This window comes from Podarcis gaigeae, assembly GCF_964106915.1.
Source record: "Podarcis gaigeae genome assembly, chromosome: 5".
Taxonomy (NCBI): Eukaryota; Metazoa; Chordata; class Lepidosauria; order Squamata; family Lacertidae; genus Podarcis; species Podarcis gaigeae.
In genome coordinates, this window is record NC_139681.1 from 74,882,519 (window position 1) to 74,897,671 (window position 15,153).

At 41.1% G+C, this 15,153-nt stretch overlaps 1 long non-coding RNA gene across 1 annotated transcript in view; it reads left to right on the forward strand.

The window, feature by feature from the left end:
• The window catches only part of LOC310845138, a 198,898-nt gene that overhangs the window by 96,356 nt on the left and 87,389 nt on the right, over nucleotides 1–15,153 (forward strand). The gene's annotated exons all lie outside the window — the stretch shown is intronic.

The window sequence follows — 15,153 nt, forward strand, 5'->3', positions numbered from 1 at the left end:
TGAATTAACTATACTATTCTACCCCGATACACCTAAATAGAGAGATTCTGTGCCTATGGTATTCCTGAAGTATAAGCTCCTAAAGTAGTTGTCACTTCAAGAATTAGTCTCACCTAGAATGAGGGGACAAGATGGCACAAATCACAGTTTGGCCCTAGAACCCAAAGTCAAGTGTAGGCAAGTGGAATATATCCAATCTGCCACAGCTCTCCCCCCGCCTCGCCTACACATATTATATTTGCCTGCATTATTTCCATGAAGAGGGCATCTCACAAATACGCAGGAGCAGGGACACCTGATTGCATCTGTGTTCTGAGAACACACAAACACAGTCAGCCGGTCTAGCTCAAAAGGCTGCAAAGACTGAGCAACTCATGGGAAGGAGCAGAGCCCACCTTCATCTTTGTTGGAAGCCGCCCAGAGTGGCTGGGGAAACCCAGCCAGATGGGCGGGGTACAAATAATAAATTATTATTATTATTATTATTATTATTATTATTATTATTATTATTAAAATATCTAGTGCTCTGTCCTTTGCTTTGGGCACCTCTGGAAGACTAGCAGCAGATGAACCACCAGCAGGACCTCACCCTCCCACAGAGGAAAAGGAGCTAGCCACAATGGCAGTCCTGATCACCACTGTGGGGCAGGAGGAATGGAGAATAAGGGGGAAAATCTGTGCTTGTTCATAACTGGTTGAAGCTCCTGCCAACTATCCAAAGTCAAAGCACTAAACGGCCTCGGCCCAGTATACCTGAAGGAGCGTCTCCACCCCCATCGTTCAGCCTGGACACTGAGGTCCAGCACCGAGGGCCTTCTGGCAGTTCCCTCACTGCGAGAAGTGAGGTTGCAGGGAACCAGGCAGAGGGCCTTCTCAGTGCTGGCACCATCCAACTTTTAGAAGGCATCTGAAGGCAGCCCTGTTTAGGGAAGTTTTTAATGTTTGACGTTTTATTCTGTTTTTAATGTTCTATTGAAAGCCACCCAGAGTGGCTGGGGAAACGCAGCCAGATGGGTGGGGTAGAAATATTATTATTATTATTATTATTATTATTATTATTATTATTATTATTAAAGAGGAAAGGGGGCAAGCCTCTGGAAGAAGGAAGGCTGTCCCATCAATGCCGAATGCTGTAAACTTTAGGCTCCAATCCTTCCTGGACCATTATCAGTGAGTTGACCTGCATTCTTCTCCTTTTGATTTTGTTCTCTTGTTACTTTTCTTACTGAATATTTGACCTCTGGAAGCTCTAGCTCCAGTATGAGGGAAGGCAAAGGCCACTGCTAATTAGGCTCCATCCACTGGAAAGTTCTCTGATCCCCCAAATACCTCCAGAGCATACAAAGCACGAACTAGCCCACCAGCTTCTTCCTGATCTCATTGGAATGGATCCTGGCCACCCTCTGTTATGGACAATTATCTGTCTTAGTATGAGACTGCTTCATATGTGTTTTAGTTGTGCTTTAAGCCTGAGTCTTGTTGCTATTGGTTTTGTGGAATATAAGGTAATGGTTCTAGCTGGTTGCCACAGTCTTAATTATACTGACACTAATAACTGCTTTCTCAAAGTTTAATGTACTTCTGCTTTAAGTCACTACAGATCTTTATTAAATATATATATATTCTCAACTGCTGTATCTCATAAGCAAAGCTGTGTTTCCGCCCTGATGATGAATTATTCTTCAGTGCTTCAGTTCCCACCTGCTGATGAATCTGGTGATCAAATGGGTTAATTGGGGGAATACTTTGTGAATAAAAAAGAAGAGAATGTGCTTTTATTTTACATAAAATGAGTTTTAATATACATTCTGAAGGAATAAATGCTTTGATACTATCGGCTTTGCCAATCGCTATCAGGTACCCACTATAGCTATTATTCCTTATCAAATCAGACAGACACTGGAAATTAATTGATTAAATTTGGCACATTGCCTGCAGAAAAGTCGGCAGTGTCTAAACCACTCTATTGTATTTATCCTCTTCAATTTATGTATAATTTCATGAAAGAACTTTGCTGCAAGGTGACTGCCATCTCCACACGCTCAGAATGCAAATCTGGAACAGTAGGAAGTGGATGTGCTGCAAATATGTTTCATTTTGGAAAGGTGCATTGATTTGAAAGTAATTCCTGCCTAGGGTGCAATCTGCAGTCCCATTGTGCTGTGCAGAGCTGACAGGACCCTCCATTCCTACTCCCATGCAGGCATTTTATTATTTATTATTAGTATTTATTTCATTTCTGAATCAGTTCTCATGAGACATCCCAAAGTGTTTTACATTGTCCAGGCAGGCACATATTTGTGGCTCATGAGCACGGTGGAAAAAAGGGACTGGACACCAGTGTGTGTGATGAAATCAGGCAACAGCCTATAATTGCCCAAACAGCAGTTCAGCTGCTAGCATAACAGTAGGGCAAGGATCAATTCCTCATTCCACTCAGTCCTTGCTGATGGAATGGTATTCCATTTGAGGTTGGGAAGCACCCAAACACCCACCATGTCAGCCAGCACTGATATTCAAAAAACAACAACAACCCAACAGCCCATTCATTGGAGGCTGAATGGTAAGCAGGGCCAGATTTAGGTTTGATGAGGCCCTAAGCTACTGAAGGTAATGGGGCCCTTTATATGTCCAGCTATCCTTTGTCAACAACAAATTTTCACTGTTTTTTGTGTTGAATATATGGTAATTTATGGACCTCATAGGTATCTAAAGCCATTTGCACATAACAAAATATGTATTTTATCAAAGGAATTGTTGAACTGAAATACAATTAAGAAGTATATTAATAGCAAACTGGTGATATTTTAGGGAGCAGGCTAGCAGATGGGGCCCATTATTTACATCATAGGAACCTACACAACACAAAACACTGTTGCTGTATGTAGGTTTTATTTTATTTGTTTTTTATCTTATGTTTTGGAAATGTACAACCAGGTTTTTTTCCCTTTAAATTTTTTTGGGGCCCCCAAGAGTGGGGCCCTAAGCTATAGCTTGTTTAGCTTATATGTAAATCCGGCACTGAACTACTGCATTGTGCCAAGTCTGTAGATTTATTTACTTAGGGTGCCATCCTATGTTCACTTGAAGGAAACCTGGTGCTGTGAGATATGCAGCCTCTTATAATCATCAGACTTAACTCTAATTAATATATGAATGGGTTAAGACCACAGAGTACGATGTCCTGCCAGGTTTAGTTAGGTCACTCCCCCTCATCTTCAGAGTTAGCGTTACCAAACTCTTTGTGCTTTCACCATGTGAACCCTAGAAGTAAGGAGGTCTAAGATGGATGCTCCAAGCTAAGATGGGCAAGGGCTTCTCTCACCAAGCCTGGGCAGAAAAGGAGCTTCAGAAACCTCCAGTAAGCTGCCAAGCCTTAGTGAAGATTACTCCTTAAAGAGAAGCCCCTGCAGAGCCACATGCTCCCCCCACACTCCGATCACAGGGGCAGCAGGGGGCATTTTGCCCCAAGCACCGTAATGACTTTGGCAGCCCTTGGCTGCAGGGCACTGTATGAGAAGCACAGACCACATTTGGTTACAAGTAAAACCCTTAAGTCAGCAGCCTAAAGGCATTTCATAGCACACTTAAATCGTACGCCCAGAGCAGTTCAACAGGAAGAATAAAAAACAATTAAAGTATAAATACACACAGTACTTGATAAACTAAAAGGCCACAAGACCACAAACCAGCATAAAACAGTCAGCAAGATCACAATTACACCCAAAATGGTAGTGTAGGGTTTAAAAGTTGTTTGCTGTGCACAGGAAGTGCAAGAAGGGAGCACTTGTGGTGTTTTGCTAATAACTGAGTTTCAGAGGTCTTAATTTATTGAAAATAAAAAGGAGAGCAAATCTGAGCCTGCTTTCATAAGCAGCAAGTAATTAAACAATCTATTTAGTATTTCCAGAAAAAAGAGGGACAGGGATAGCAATCCTTTAGGTCATACGATTTCTTTAACTTGAAAGTCTGTCATTGCTATTTTTGGAATTCAGCCTAGCTGTGTTTTTTCGCTCCCAAGAGCATCTTTCAAAGGTACTATATTGCCAGTTTCCCTAACACACACAAAAAGACTTGAGAGGCCCCAAACAGTGCTATTTTGCAAGGAAATGTTTGTCTAAAAGATAAGAACTACAATAACTCCTCCCATTTATTTTAGTCTAGCAATGTGCCAGAGGCTTTAAGGAATACAAAACTGGCATGCACAAGGTACAAATTTCTACTCACAATGGCTCCCTTGGCCAATAAAGCAAGATGAGTGCCACAACCCTAGAGTCATTCACGACTGGACTTAACTGTCAGAGGTCCTTTACCTTTTTAGGCAGGAAGGAATTTCAAGGACTTCCTGCCCCATGAGCATTGCTTGAAGAAAGAAAAACTACTTGAGGTTTAGTGTGTCTTAAAATGCAGGGCTTGCTCCTTGATCTTAAATGGGATTATTCTCCAGTCCTGCTCCCTGGTTTGAACTGGGATGCTGAACCCTCTGTGGTCCTGACTCCAGGATTGTTCTCCAGCCCTCCCTTCTGGTCTCCCTTCAGATCCTGATTTTTCTTTAGTTTGACAGTCAGCACGTTCCTCAACCCTGCCTTCTGATTTATCCTTAGGTCCTACTCGCCTTGCTCACCAGTTCTGACCACCAGCCTATCTCATGGCTCTTCTCCATCTATTGCCCAATGTCCAGCTGTGACATCTGTATAGTCATCATGCATGCCTCTCTAGAGAAGGAGTCCCATAAGCATGAAGCCACCCCTGAAAAGGTCCTGTCTCTAGTGCCCATCCATATAATGCCTCTTAGAAAAAGTTTCATACTACACATGGATTTCAAGTTGTATTTCTTTCTTTTTTTATAATATTTTTATTAAGTTTATGAAATACAGAAAAAAAGAATAGAAGACAGATATAAGAAATAAAATAAAAAAGTTACGAATTTCCATGTTCTTTTTTTCCAGCAAGTCTAGTGGACTTCCCCGCATCCTCCAAACCCTGCATTCTCTGTGATACAGAACATCAGCAATTTGTTAACTTGTTTCAATACTTATTGTATCCTTCATTTTATCATGTTACCTAATTTCAAAGATGTTATAACCCAAATCTTATACATTTTCGTTTAAACATAATAAAGTTATTTCATTATTCTACCTCTGCCTTCTTGTACCTTAATTTCCATTTCATTAATTTACAATTGCTGAAGCTAGAGTTTCCTAGAGGGTGCATTTTTTAACATTCGTACAGCTTATAATGTTTTTTCAAATAGTCCTTAAATTTTTTCCAGTCCTCCTCAATTGTTTCTTCTCCCAAGTCTCGGATTCTGCCAGTCATTTCGGCCAGCTCCATGTAGTCCATCAACTGCGTGTGCCATTCCTCCAGCGTGGGTAGATCTTGTGTCTTCCAATGCTTTGCAATCAGGATCCTTGCTGCTGTAGTGGCATACATAAAAAATGTTCTATCTTTCTTAAACACTCTCTGGTCCACCATGCCCAGAAGAAAGGCCTCCGGTTTCTTAGGTAAGGTAAATCTAAGTACCTTTTTTAGTTCATTGTATTTCTTAGATTATTTTCCTATGTCTAAGCATTGCAATTAAGAAAATTCTGCAATATATGTCAAAACAAAAAGGAGCCTTTTCCTAACAGATTAATGGAAATGTTTAATAATGATGATGTGTTAGCTATTTCTTCTGTTGCATATAAATATTAGAAGTTTGACTGACAACAATAAAATGAAAAGAGGGAGTTATTAAATGCTAAAATGTCCTTATGCAGGAAGATTGGAAAGACTAGGAATAATCATGCATACTTACATAAAAATGAATAAAACAATACATTTCTATTCCAAGCAATTAAATCTTGAAGCAAACCAGAAGCATCTGATGATATTATATATATTATGTGTACTTTGATGTGGTAAATATAAAATGAGAGGATGTAGGAACAAAGTACAACCTAAAGGCATGCATATTCTTCTGTTTCTGACAAAGGTTTGGAAGTTCAACAAAGCTGCAATTAGATTTGCTATTGACATATGTTTGGAATAGCAGTTAAGTGGCTTATTTGAAGTCAGGTTCAAACTATGAATAGTTGAAAGAACTGCATGAAAATCAAAGATGGTCACTGAACAAAGGATTAAATTAACAGTTCCTTCAGGGATGGAAAATGTCATGAGGGCTGCATCCTGAACTTGTAACATTTGGTGAGTGAGCAAGCAAGCATGTTCTGACACTTGGCATGTTCTGTCTCCAGTTTCCGGTCTTCGCTCACACTTTCTAATTTGTAATGACTTTACTCTGATTTCCCTCCCAGGCCAGCTCCTTGGTGGTTTGTCTGGAGAATCAACATTCATAACTTTGCTTGTTTATGCTCATACCTTTACCTCTGATCATGACTCTTATCTGTGCTCCATTACACCTACACATTAGGTCTGTTCCCAGGCCCCCTCCCCGTGTTTAATGAATGGCTGTGTCAGCACCAAGGCACCCAAATGTTGCTAAAGCCCACAGCCTCTTTCTCTCTTAACATCACAAGTTCAGCAGGTATCTGAATGTTATGTAGAAGATATCTCTACACATGTACAGATGTAGGCTGTATGTTTAATTGGTGTCTTTGACAATTTCCTAGTTAAATGCTAGCTCTGCCCGCAGAACTAATTTGGGAGCAGTTCCAGGATAGGGTGGGTAGTGCCAGGACTAGCCCAGGGCAAGTCAACTTGATTTAGGGGGCCCTGATTGGGACAAGGCTGCAAATGCACATGGAAAGGCTCTGCAGAGCACTATCCTATAGTCATAATCCATTATAACATGAATACATTGATATCGATGCATATTTATATCTGTGCACAGAATGTGTGCATGCCATATGTTCTCCACAGTATACTGAAAATAAACATTTATTCCAGATGATCATTCACACCATTTGCAACCTCACTGTTTTTTTTTGTAGAGTTACAGTTGCCCAGTAACTTAAGGTAAAGATAAAGGACCCCTGGACAGTTAAGTCCAGTCAAAGGCGACTATGGGGTTGCAGCACTCACCTCGCTTTCAGGCCGAGGGAGCCAGCGTTTGTCTGCAGACAGCTTTCTGGGTCATGTGGCCAGCATGAATAAACTGCTTCTGGCACAACAGAGAACCATTATGAAAGCCAGAGAACACAGAAATGCTCTTTACCTTCCCGTCACAGCGGTACCTATTTATCTACTTGCACTGGTGTGCTTTCAAACTGCTAGGTTGGCAGGAGCTGGGACAGAGCAACGGGAGCTCACCCCATCACAGGGATTCGAACCGCCAACCTTCTGATCGGCAAGCCCAAGAGGCTCACTTGTTTAAACCACAGCACCACCCGCATCCCTGCCCCAGTAACATTGCTCATCTTATAAAGAATAAAATCAAACTCTGGCATTTACATTCCATGCACACAAATGGAATCCATTGTCTCCAGATACAGTCAAGTGTCTGTGGTGTGTTCTGGCCTATTCAGCCTGCACTGGTGAAAGCAACATGAGTGCAGAGAGGTTTCTTTGCAAAATGTCGCATTTGGTGGGAATACCAAATCCACAAGAGCTGTAATGCAGAAAGAGTTTTCTACATCGGTCTGCAAAGCCTGATATGTTTTGACTGCTTGTTTCATGCAGGGGGGGGGAGGGAGGGAGTTGTTTTCTGAAATGCTCTAATTTTTACATGGTGTCAGCTCCTGATGTACTGCCTCAACTTCCCACAAATATAATTAATGTAAAAGTCAAATTCAAGGTATACTAATTTTTCTCACTGTTTTGAAAGGGAATTCAAGAAGTGCTAATTACAGATAATGTGTTTTCAACATTTTCAGGCTGATTAGGCAAGCCTGATTGTGCTCCCTCTTCCTAACCTTGTTTTCTCTTTCTCTTCCTAATCATCTGTACTTTAAAGTGGCTCTTCTACAAAGACAAGACATAATTTTGGGGGTGTAGGGGGGGAAACAACCCAGCACTGTTTGAAAAATGAACAAGGTAAACAATATCAAATGTACCAATATTCTATTTTTTACTACCTTGTTTTTTTTTTACTGCATTGGACTGCTTTTCCTCCAAGGAGCTCAGTGAAGCAGAATACATGATACTTCCCCATTCTATCTAAGCCTCACCACTTGTGGAAGCATCATACTGGGTTTTATTCAGTGATACAATAGTGGGGTCCTCCACACCTGCCCTCAAAATGAGCTCTAGAGAGGATTGGGAGGGGATCCAATTGAATGCAACCCTACATTGACCTACATGACCTACATTGGCTCCCAGTATGTTTCCGAGCACAATTCAAAGTGTTGGTGCTGACCAGCGCCAGATTTATGTATAAGCTAAACAAGCTATAGTTTAGGGCCCCACTTTCTTGGGGGCCCCCAAAAAAATTAAAGGAAAAAATAAACTGGATGTACATTTCCAAAATATAAGATAAAAAACAAATACAATAAAACATACATACAGCAACAGTGTTTTGTGTTGTGTAAGCTCCTATGATGTAAGTAATGGGCCCCGCCTGCTAGCCTGCTCCCTAAAATATCACTGGTTTGCTATTATTATTTCATGTTATAGCAAGTTTCTAGAGACTAGATTATGAGTCTTTGTAAACTGTGTTTCTAAAGGAACTTTTGTTATTGACAAATGCCAATGTGTTTGCATTATTAAGTTTGTTATGAATAAAAAATCATTTTAAGTTAGAGCTTAATAATTATTTCACTATTAATATACTTCTTCTTAATTGTATTACAGTTCAACAATTACTTTGATAAAATACATATTTTGTTATGTGCAAATGGCTTTAGATACCTATTAGGTCCATAAATTACCACATAGCATATATTCAACACACAAAAAACAGTGACAATCTGTTGTTGACAAAGGACAGCTGGACATATAAAGGGCCCCATTACCTTCAGTAGCTTAGGGCCTCATCAAACCTAAATCTGGCCCTTGTGCTGACCTTTAAAGCCCTCAATGATCTCAGCCCAGTATACTCCACCCTTATTTTCTGTATGCACTCCCACTTAAAGTTATATTAAACTTTTAGTATACACATTTCTATTTAAAGTAACTGTAACAAGGTGAACCATCTAGTTCCACAAGCAATGGCATATACGCACATCGCCATCTATTAGAAACAAACTTAAATAAAATATATATACTTTGTTTTCACTTTACATTTGTATCTAAGCTGTTTTGCCCTATTATAACCTAAATATAGCTACGGGAAGTTAAACTGAAGTAGGAAATAAAAGATACTTGGTGGCAGCAGCAGTAACAAAAGGTTAAGAGAAACTAGAGAAATTTATAATGAAAGGGAAAAGGTTATTATCCAGTGGGAATTATCAGTAAAAGGGCAATATGCTATATTAGCATATGGATAAGTTATGCAAAATGTAAAGTCAGGTCCACAGAGGAATCGGGTCATAGGTGAAACAAGAGCCAATGTGATGTAGTGGTTAGAGTGTTGGAACTGGGTTCAAATCCTAACTCAGCCATTACAGTCAGCCAATCATTGCCTCTCAGCCTAATCTACCTCACAGGGTTTTTGCAGAGATTAAATGATGACAAGGAGAAGAACAATGTACACCATCTTCGGCTCCTTGGAGAAAAAGGTGGGATATAAATGCAATATATAAAATGAGATTCCCACAACCTGGTACGGTTCTCCACACAGGACCACATGGAGGGAGGCTAGGTTGAGAGTTCGTGGCTGGTTCTAGGTCACCAATGAACATAAGGGCTTCCCATTGCTAGTACATAACCACTTTGGCACTTTGCTATCTATTTTCTAACCTAAATGGCACGTTTTCTTTTCTTTGTCTTTGTCATCTTCTGATACCATAAGCTTAAATTTAATTTACATTAGCTTTCATGCTGAGGTTATCTGAAATACACTTAAGAGTATATTGCATTACATTAATTATGTTACATTAGCAGTGTTAGCACTGTGCTTCTGAGAATACTAATGGAACCGATTATCCCACCCCATACAAACAGAGCCTTCTTATTCACATCAGGTGTTTGCGAGACATCTGCATGTGTAACCCAAGTGTGTATACAACAGAGGTGTGCACTGGCTCCAAGACTTGCCTTGTAGCTCTATGTGTGTCTTTTTAATCCAGTCTATTTCTGAGTCGTTCTGTGCTCCCTTTGCTTCAATCTGTGATATAGGTTCTGAGCCACTGCATAAAAAACAAAGCACTGTGTTTGCCTTTCACTATAATGAGGAATCTAAAAGCTGCTTTACCATTTCCCCGTTTTGACCAAAGCACAGAAACGGAAATCCCTCCAGAGTAGATTCAGCCTGCCAAATTGCAGACAGAGAGGTGCAGGGGCTTTTGTGGGGGAAGTAAAAGAGATTCACTTAGAATAATTAAGAGGTGGCTGTGTCTTTTGTCAGGAATGTCCTACACACGAGTAGGAACCTGGCAGAGACACATGCCAGGCTGGCATGTTCTCTCCCTCCTGGTCGGTCATTCAGGAGACTCAAAGTCTTTCTCCAGTCTGAACATCACAGCGACTGATATCTCTGAGAGGCATCAGCACACTTCAGAATTCTGTAGAGTAGTGGCAGTTCGGGTGACAGACTCAGCAGCACAGCATTTTGACTAAACCACTTTATTTACATATAATACACTTGGAGCATTCTGACACAGTTCCTTCCTCTTTCTCCTCAGACAGCAAAGAGAATGAAACAAAGAAACAAAGAAACATCCTACATCACAGAACACAGTAATACAAACATCCTGTCTCTGTCACTTCCCACACTGGGGAATGAAAACATACACCGTCATGTGATAAAACCAATCCCATGACTGCATGCACAGGGCAAGAATCCTAACATTTGTATTCTTGCTTACTAGTGCTCTGCACAGACCCTCTGATCTATCCTGTGGCCCAGATCTCCAGCCCACAGATTGGGTCTGTTTGTCCTCGGCTGCCCCGGGGACCACCCACCCTGTGTTCATCCCCAAATTGATATGGGGGCAGGGCTAAATTGTTGTGTGTTTTTTTAAAAAGTTTTATAAATCCTATTTTAGAGTCAGGAGGGAGCTGACACAGGTCAGATTATCCCAGAGAGTCAGATTATCCCACCACCCAGATTATGGCCCCATCCAGCTCAGAGAGTTCATTGACACTGCACTTCAACTTGAGGAAGAGGGTACCCCAAATCCCCCCCCCTTTGGCTCATTATTCAGCCCCCACAGAGAGCCATTCATAATCCTAGCATACATGTTGACATGTCTGAGGAAGCTTCTACCCATGTGGAACTTCATGTCTCAAGGAGATAGGCTATATCTTATTATCATTATGTGGTAAGGTGTTCCATGCATTTCCACCATATTGAAGGCCAAATCATATAACTGTTTTTAAAGTAGAGGAGTTGCCAGAAGGTGATTTCCAATCTCAATGTTCCTGGGGTGGAATAGTCTTGTGAAACCTCCCTCTGCGGAAAGACTGTAATTTATTGTGGCCCAGAGCGTACTTGCGAACTATTCAGGGCGCTTTGGTGTGGGTCAGAAAGAGAATCCTTGAAAATGTCTCTCTTATTTTGTGCTTTTGTCCCTGATGCAAATTACTATTTAGTGAGGTAAAATACATTGTGGTGGGATCAGGAGCTCACCTGGCTTGTTATAAAACTAAACTTTACATTTGTTCTGAAAGATTAAAGCAAGCATGTTTAATGGCCTGGAGAATATCGGTGGTGTGATAGAATCTGTCATAGTCATATTTTTAAGAGCTTGAAGATTAATTGGTCTGCTTTTACTTGAAGTTGTTATGAAACTTTGAAGTATTTCTAGGATGAAGAACAAAGTGTAAACTTCTTCAATATGCAGCATCTCTGGATAATCTTAGACAAACTGGGTCAAGAAACCATTTAATCTAGTTTACTGATGTATTATGTGCAAGAGAATAATGTGAGCTTTAGAGGGTGATCTTACTTTTCTTTTTGCTCACCACCCACATCCCTCTATCCAAGTTACCCCATTTTAAGAAGATTCTCAGAAATTTGCTTGGGAAACCTAAATCGGAACAGTGGGCTGTTGTTTTTTATTGGATCTGAAAATGCAGTTGATACCATCTAACATGGCATCCATTCTAATATATAAAAGTGGGGGGGGGGGGAGAGACTGTGACATATTTTAGATGTGATATAGTCTCATTAGTCCTGAGTCCCTAATTTAGTTTCATATACAGTGGTACCTTGGGTTAAGAACTTAATTCGTTCTGGAGGTCCGTTCTTAACCTGAAACTGTTCTTAACCTGAGGTACCACTTTAGCTAATGGGGCCTCCCGCTGCTGCTGCACCACCGCCAGAGCGCGATTTCTGTTCTCATCCTGAAGCAAAGTTCTTAACCCGAGGTACTATTTCTGTGTTAGCAGAGTCTGTAACCTGAAGAGTCTATAACCTGAAGCGTCTGTAACCTGAGGTAACACTGTATGCATTTAAGTATGATTTTAGGGCATTGGCTTATAAACACCCTCAGTCTTCCATTTGGGGTGGGGGATGGAAATTATTATTCTCAAAAAGCCTCAAAGGCTCATCCAGAACAGAGATTGTTCTCCCCACTCACTCAAATATGAGTAGGAATGTTAGGAAGATAGTATCCACTGCATGCTGATCAATTGCCCCAGAAAAACAAGCCCATCCTGATTTTCTCCATGAGAGTATGGTGGCCATTTTGGGCACCTTGCTGTCTCACAATTTCAGGCCAAGATTTTGTCTGTGATCTCACTGTTGGAAAATGCCCTGGGGTTGCCTGCAAACTCCCGGAACTCCAAGCATCCTCCAATGTGCGCAGCACAGGAAAAGGTATCTGCCTTCTTCTCCAGAGCGCTCAGCGCTTCTGGCATGACACAGCAAGAAGAGTGAGACATTGTAGATCTAAGCTACTATTTATTTACACACTATATACAGACTACAGCATAATGGTGACTGTTCTCTTCAGCTCTGAGAGAACAAAACAAAATGAAAGTACATTACAAAGTACATACAGCGGAAGAGAGATAAGGCTGTCTTCCGTTCCCACAGTCTTCTCAGACAGGCGTGTGATTCACACCAGTCACATTTGCAGCATCAGCTGCATGAAATGCTATCACTCACATGGTGCCCCAAAACATGCATTTAGGGGCACTGTGCCCCCCAAAAGCTCTTTTTCTGGGTTCACAATCTTGCACTTGTCACATGACTGATGCAGTATTTTGAACCCAGAAGATGGTATACTGGATTTGGCTGCATTGTGTTGTAGGGTATGTCACTAGCACCAAAGGGAACTTTTTTTTATCCACATGCAGGGTAATCTTCACTCCAGTGACAATGGGGGAACTAAATAAATTATTCCCCTTGACACTGCCTTTCCAGTACGAATTGGATTTTCCCACAGCTGCAATTAATACCTAAAGCAAGGCAATTAATCTGAGGCTTTCCCGATAGTCTTGGACTACAGCTTCCAACTTGCTTGTTCATTGCCCATTCTGGCTAGGATTGATGGGTCCAGCTACATCTGGAAGGCCCAGAGTTAACTACCTCTGAGCTAATGGAAAGCAGGACACACACCTGCATGCTGATGGTTTCAACCTCAATCCACTCACCTGAGAGTAAGTTCCTATGAATTCAATGAGACTTACTTCTGAGTAGACATAGTTGCAGCCTAAGTGAACCTCTGTTTTGCTCCTAAGTGTGTTTAGGACAGTGGTCTTAAACACTGATCTTTGTGGTCATATTCTACTCCTTACAGGCAATTCAGTTCAAGAATTCGAAGCTAGGCTTGGTGAATTCATTAAATTACGTTCCTCCACCCATTGTATATTTCACATTACTCACAAAAAGCCATTTCTCTTCTAATATGCTGATAAGGAGAGCAAGGCACATGTTCTCATGCACCTCTAGGACAAATGTTTAGCTCTCTTCCGCTAATGTTTTTGCACTGCCAGATGAAATGCCTTCATTACCATGGGCCTCTTTCTCGTATTGTCATGAAGAAGAATGAATTTCATTTACATACCTAGCAGCTCTGACACTCGAATGGTGGCAAATTCCCAAGTTTCATTAAAAGCTCTCAGCTTGTCCCCCCTCTTAAATGACAAGAAATGCTCTTAAGGGACAAAAACTAATTTTGTGCCATTTCTGTGCCAAGCACTTAAGACAATTAGAAAGCGTGAATCTGGCATGACACCATCTAATGTGAGGCAATTATTAAGATGTCTCACAGTTTGGGGGAGAGGCAGAAAGAGCGCTTTCCGTTCATAGAAAGCCAATACACTGTTTTGTTTGTATTTGTAAACACATTCACACTTTCACTAAAGCAAATATAAGAGTCTTCTTCTGGCCCATGCTGAACTGGAGCTGGCTAGGGATATTTGTTAACTTCCTTTTTCTTCTGAAGCTGTAGGGTCTCAATCTTGTGCAAATTTAACACAAAAACTGCATGGACCAATTTCTAAGTAGACATGTGCAGGTTGGCACTATATGTAATGGGAGACACAGGTCTCCAGCTGTTTTTGGACTACAAGAGAGCCAGTGTGGTGTAGTGGTTAAGAGCAGTAGACTTGTAATCTGGTGAACCGGGTTCGCGTCTCTGCTCCTCCACATGCAGCTGCTGCGTGACCTTGGGCTAGTCACACTTATTAGAAGTCTCTCAGCCCCACTCACCTCACAGAGTGTTTGTTGTGGGGGAGGAAGGGAAAGGAGAATGTTAGCTGCTTTGAGACTCCTTCAGGTAGTGATAAAGCGGGATATCAAATCCAAACACTTCTACAACTCCCACCATCCCTAATTGGCAGGATCAGTGGTCAAGGATAATGGGAATTATAGTCCCAAAACAGCTGGAGTCCAAAGTTTGTGAAACCCTCCTTTAGATAATTTGGAACTACCCTGATTATCAGGCCCACCCAGCATGGCATGGGTGAAGGAACCTGTACAGGATTTTATTTCTAGGTTTGCAAAATCCCTAATTAGTGATGACAGAATGAATAGGTTCTGCAGCAAAATGAATAAAAAGAAAGGACCCTTAGTAGACTGTGAACAATCAACCAGGTCCCATAATTAAAGTGACTTGATACAACTCTTATACAGTTTGATTTGCATCAATAATTCTTGAATAATCCACTTTGGGGCTGGCAGACTGAACTGTTGCCTAGGGCGACACATCCAAATAAATCTTTCAG